We start from the raw sequence: 6068 nt of genomic DNA, 5'->3' as shown, positions 1-6068 counted from the left end.
CAGAGGCAATATTGTACTTTTTACTTCATCACATTTCACTGACTGCTTTTGTTTATAGTTACTTTTTAGAGTATGTGAACAATACACAGTAAAATAATAATAAGTTAGGAGTGGTACCTGGCTGTGCTTTGGTTTTGGGATCAGAAAGTTTATACAGTGGAGTAAATCTGAGGCACTCAAGAGGATCCAGGTTAAAGTTAAAAACCCTTTAATTCTTCATGGCTAGCAGTAAAAAAAACAAACATGCCAGTGCTTTTTAGTCATTGCAGGAACACCTGAAACATGTTGGTATGTTTTTACTGATTCTATATAATAAGAGACACCTGTATGGTTTGCGTGTATACAACCCCTGGCAAAAATTATGGAATCACCGGCCTCGGAGGATGTTCATTCAGTTGTTTAATTTTGTAGAAAAAAAGCAGATCACAGACATGACACAAAACTAAAGTCATTTCAAATGACAACTTTCTGGCTTTAAGAAACACTATAAGAAATCAAGAAAAAAAGATTGTGGCAGTCAGTAACGGTTGCTTTTTAGACCAAGCAGAGGAAAAAAATATGGAATCACTCAATTCTGAGGAAGAAATTATGGAATCACCCTGTAAATTTTCATCCCCCAAACTAACACCTGCATCAAATCAGATCTACTCGTTGACATTGACCCTATGCCATGACATTGACCCTATGTGTCTTTTTACAAGGAATGTTTTCGCAGTTTTTGCTCTATGGCAAGATGCATTATCATCTTGAAACATCCCCAAACATCCTTTCAATTGATGGGATAAGAAAAGTGTCCAAAATATCAACGTAAACTTGTGCATTTATTGATGATGTAATGACAGCCATCTCCCCAGTGCCTTTACCTTACATGCAGCCCCATATCATCAATGACTGTGGAAATTTACATGTTCTCTTCAGGCAGTCATCATTATAAATCTCACTGGAACGGCACCAAACAAAAGTTCCAGCATCATCACCTTGCCCAATGCAGATTTGAGATTCATCACTGAATATGACTTTCATCCAGTCATCCACAGTCCACGAATGCTTTTCCTTAGCCCATTGTAACCTTGTTTTTTTTCTGTTTAGGTGTTAATGATGGCTTTCGTTTAGCTTTTCTGTATGTAAATCCCATTTCCTTTAGGCAGTTTCTTACAGTTCGGTCACAGACGTTGACTCCAGTTTCCTCCCATTCGTTCCTCATTTGTTTTGTTGTGCATTTTTTGATTTTTGAGACATATTGTTTTAAGTTTTCTGTCTTGACGCTTTGATGTCTTCCTTGGTCTACCAGTATGTTTGCCTTTAACAACCTTCCCATGTTGTTTGTATTTGGTCCAGAGTTTAGACACAGCTGACTGTGAATAACCAACATCTTTTGCAACATTGCATGATGATTTACTCTCTTTTAAGAGTTTGATAATCCTCTCCTTTGTTTCAATTGACATCTCTCGTGTTGGAGCCATGATTAATGTCAGTCCACTTGGTGCAACAGCTCTCCAAGGTGTGTTCACTCCTTTTTAGATGCAGACTAACGAGCAGATCTGATATGATGCAGGTGTTAGTTTTGGGGATGAAAATTTACAGGGTGATTCCATAATTCTTTCCTCAGAATTGAGTGATTCCATATTTTTTTCCTCTGCTTGGTCTAAAAAAGTAACCGTTACTGACTGCCACAATCTTTTTTTCTTGATTTCTTATAGTGTTTCGTAAAGCCAGAAAGTTGCCATCTGAAATGACTTTAGTTTTGTGTCATGTCTGTGATCTGCTTTTTTTCTACAAAATTAAACAACTGAATGAACATCCTCAGAGGCTGGTGATTCCATAATTTTTGCCAGGGGTTGTATATGTCCAGTTTATATCTTCAAGTTCTGAAGGCTCCAGTTCGTAGTCTTTGAGGTCATCTGACTCGAAACCCAGGAAATCGTCATCGGAATCTTCTGTCAAAGATTTCCCTGAATAATTCCCTATTCTCCAGTTCTGTGTTGTCAAGAATGCTGTCTTCATCGACAACAGTATCTGCAGTCGCCGCCATGATTCAATCTCTTTCATTGTTCTGACACACACGGTCAGACAACCCCATCTGTATTGGGGAAGAGACTTGTCTAACCAATGTAAAATGAGCATTCAACCTGGATGTACAACCCCAATTCCAATGAAGTTGGGATGTTATGTGAAATGTACAGTAGTGTTCAGAATAATAGTAGTGCTATGTGACTAAAAAGATTAATCCAGGTTTTGAGTATATTTCTTATTGTGACATGGGAAACAAGGTACCACTAGTGTTGGGAAAGTGTAGGAACACGGACCCACAACAGGGGGCGCAAATGAACGGACAATGGAGGAAGTCAAATAACAAAGCTTTACTGTTGTGAAACACGCACAACAAACACAATCAATCAATCAATCAATTTTTTTATATAGCGCCAAATCACAACAAACAGTTGCCCCAAGGCGCTTTATATTGTAAGGCAAGGCCATACAATAATTATGTAAAACCCCAACGGTCAAAACGACCCCCTGTGAGCAAGCACTTGGCTACAGTGGGAAGGAAAAACTCCCTTTTAACAGGAAGAAACCTCCAGCAGAACCAGGCTCAGGGAGGGGCAGTCTTCTGCTGGGACTGGTTGGGGCTGAGGGAGAGAACCAGGAAAAAGACATGCTGTGGAGGGGAGCAGAGATCGATCACTAATGATTAAATGCAGAGTGGTGCATACAGAGCAAAAAGAGAAAGAAACAGTGCATCATGGGAACCCCCCAGCAGTCTACGTCTATAGCAGCATAACTAAGGGATGGTTCAGGGTCACCTGATCCAGCCCTAACTATAAGCTTTAGCAAAAAGGAAAGTTTTAAGCCTAATCTTAAAAGTAGAGAGGGTGTCTGTCTCCCTGATCTGAATTGGGAGCTGGTTCCACAGGAGAGGAGCCTGAAAGCTGAAGGCTCTGCCTCCCATTCTACTCTTACAAACCCTAGGAACTACAAGTAAGCCTGCAGTCTGAGAGCGAAGCGCTCTATTGGGGTGATATGGTACTACGAGGTCCCTAAGATAAGATGGGACCTGATTATTCAAAACCTTATAAGTAAGAAGAAGAATTTTAAATTCTATTCTAGAATTAACAGGAAGCCAATGAAGAGAGGCCAATATGGGTGAGATATGCTCTCTCCTTCCAGTCCCCGTCAGTACTCTAGCTGCAGCATTTTGAATTAACTGAAGGCTTTTTAGGGAACTTTTAGGACAACCTGATAATAATGAATTACAATAGTCCAGCCTAGAGGAAATAAATGCATGAATTAGTTTTTCAGCATCACTCTGAGACAAGACCTTCTAATTTTAGAGATATTGCGTAAATGCAAAAAAGCAGTCCTACATATTTGTTTAATATGCGCCTTGAATGACATATCCTGATCAAAAATGACTCCAAGATTTCTCACAGTATTACTAGAGGTCAGGGTAATGCCATCCAGAGTAAGGATCTGGTTAGACACCATGTTTCTAAGATTTGTGGGCCAAGTACAATAACTACCAGCGTTTGAAGGACCCAGTATAAAATAAGCAGAGCACGGTACAAAGGATAACAGAGTTTAATGAACATAACAGTGCCGTGAAAAAAGTGCGCGGTCTGGCGTGGTGGTTTTGCGGTGCGCTCCCAGCAGCGCTAACGGTCCGGAGCCAGAACCAATTCGGACCCAAGGACCCCGCCGACACCCCCCAGGTGGCCGCGACAAACCGAGTCTGTGAAAGAAGGAATCATTATGTGAGTCCACACTCAACACACAGAGGAACGCTCAAAGGTGCACAAACAGCAAACACTTCCTGGCTTAATTACTAATCAGCTTCCCACCCTGCAGGCATGGAACACCCAGTTCACAAAACTCCACTGCAGTGGAAGCTGATTACACGACCAACATACAGCTCAATATAATAAGGTGTGAGGGACACCACATTTACTGACTGTATAAATGTTAGTCACAAAATCTAACGTACCTCAGGAAGTGTGCTGACGAGCGTGAGACCTCACCCCCTCCTCTTTCACAGACCATGCATCAAACCTGGATGTTCTCTGCATCCACTGATGATGAGATGGCTCCCGAGACAACGATCTCACCCGTCTGGTCACAAGGTCGAGTCTCTGGCAAATACACACTGTGTACTCCAGACTTAAATGCTACCATGTTCCAATCCATGTAGATGCACCACAGCTGTGAGTCCTGACGAGCTGCACGTGATCAGCCTCAGGTGATCAGGGTGAGGTCCTGATAAACTCAGCTACACAGCCACTCAGTCCCAAATGCGCACCACCTGGAAGGAAAAACAAAAGACAGGACGAAAGACAGAAACAAAAAGGCAGCCAGGCCCCCCAGCCATACAACAGTACCCCACCCTCACGGGAAGCCTCCCGGCGACCACACAAACCTGGCCCAGGAGAAACACCCCCCCCCAGGGACCATGGCTGGAAACCGTATCCGCCTTCGTCTTCCAACAGAATGGTTGATGTCTTCTCCTCTGGCTGCATCTTTGCCTTTGTTTCTGTCAGTCACTTAGCACAGGTGTGGCCAGGAGTTCTTAAACCTGTGCGGTCAGCCTTTGTCCAACCATGTTCAGTCTGATTAGTCATAAAACAAAAAGACAAACATAAACAACCAACCCCCCCCCCCCCCCCCTCCCCAGGGGACCGTTCCATCAAACCCTGGGAAGGGGAGAAAAGAAAAACCCAAACTTAAGCTTGCAAATAAAATGCTAACACCCCCCCCCCCCCTAATGCCATGTAGGGACCAACACCCCCCAGAGGACATCCCGCCAGCTCCAGGAGTAATAACCACAGCCGAGGTCCCTCTGGGATCCAATGTCACCCACGGGGACTCCCAGCGCCTCCCAGAGGACCATTCCATCAACCCCAGGAGACGCCTCCCCTCATGACCAACGGACCCAGCCCCAGCCGTCTATGGCTAGATGGACCCACAGCCCTTTCCCCCCCAGAGGACACCACAGTCAAACCCTGAGGGCGAAACTGGGGGAAAACAAAAGGAGAAAAAAAAACATACAAACAAAACAACCCCAACCCCACCCCCTTGGCGCAGTGGAAACTGGAAGCACGTCCAGTGTCACCAACCGTGACTATGCCCCAGAAGCCAACCGGGAGGAGTGGAACAGCGATTATGGCAGACGGCACAAACGGCGCCACTCCTCCGACTTCTAAACCAGCCACCAGCTGCGGGTATATCCCACTGCCCCAAACCTCAGCCACGCCGATGGCAGACGGCTCAAAGGCGCGCTGAAGCCGAGGTGGAACAGGGAATCAACAAACAAAAAAAAACAACACCCCGAACCCCCCCCCCCCCAGGTGCAGAGGTTATCTGGGAAACGCCCAGCATAACCAAACTGCACCACTCCAGCAACGCCGACACTACGGCTCACACGGCTGGAGCCAGAGGAGAAGAGAGGGAACAAAAAGAAAATACCCCAAACCCCCCCCCCTCCCGGGTGCAGAGGTTACCTGGGAAACGCCCAGCATAACCAAACCGCACCACTCCAGCGACGCCGACACGTACGGCACACCCGGCTGGAGTCAGAGGAGAAGAGAGGGCATAACAAAAAACAAACAAAAAAAAGAAAAAACCCAATTACCACCCCATCACCCCCCAGGGGACCGTCCCATCAAACCCTGGGGAGGTGAAACTAAAAAAATAAAAAGAAAGACTAACAGACTAACATAAAGTTGCTTGGGTCCTGTTTTGTTGCCCCAAACAGGCTGCAGGGTCACAACCCCAGACACTAATAGTGGAAAAAAAAAAAAAAATCCCACACAAAAACCAACGCAAAAAACCCCACAATGAACCAACACAAAACTGATCAGTGGTTTATACCGTCAAGCTCAAACAAATCGAACACACCTGTTCCAACTTAAGAGCTTAACGGGAATGTGACTCAGTCACCACAAGAGGGAGCCAGAGTGCTAAAAATGAAAAACCCCCTTGGTAACAGAGAAAACAAACTCAAGCTGCTCTTCTGTGCGCAGCTGTGTGTAACACACCAAAAATGTGATTCAACTAAATAACACCGGAGCTGACAC

Source organism: Thalassophryne amazonica, chromosome 4, assembly GCF_902500255.1.
Source record: "Thalassophryne amazonica chromosome 4, fThaAma1.1, whole genome shotgun sequence".
Classification (NCBI taxonomy): Eukaryota; Metazoa; Chordata; class Actinopteri; order Batrachoidiformes; family Batrachoididae; genus Thalassophryne; species Thalassophryne amazonica.
Note: the sequence above shows the minus strand (reverse complement) of the source record.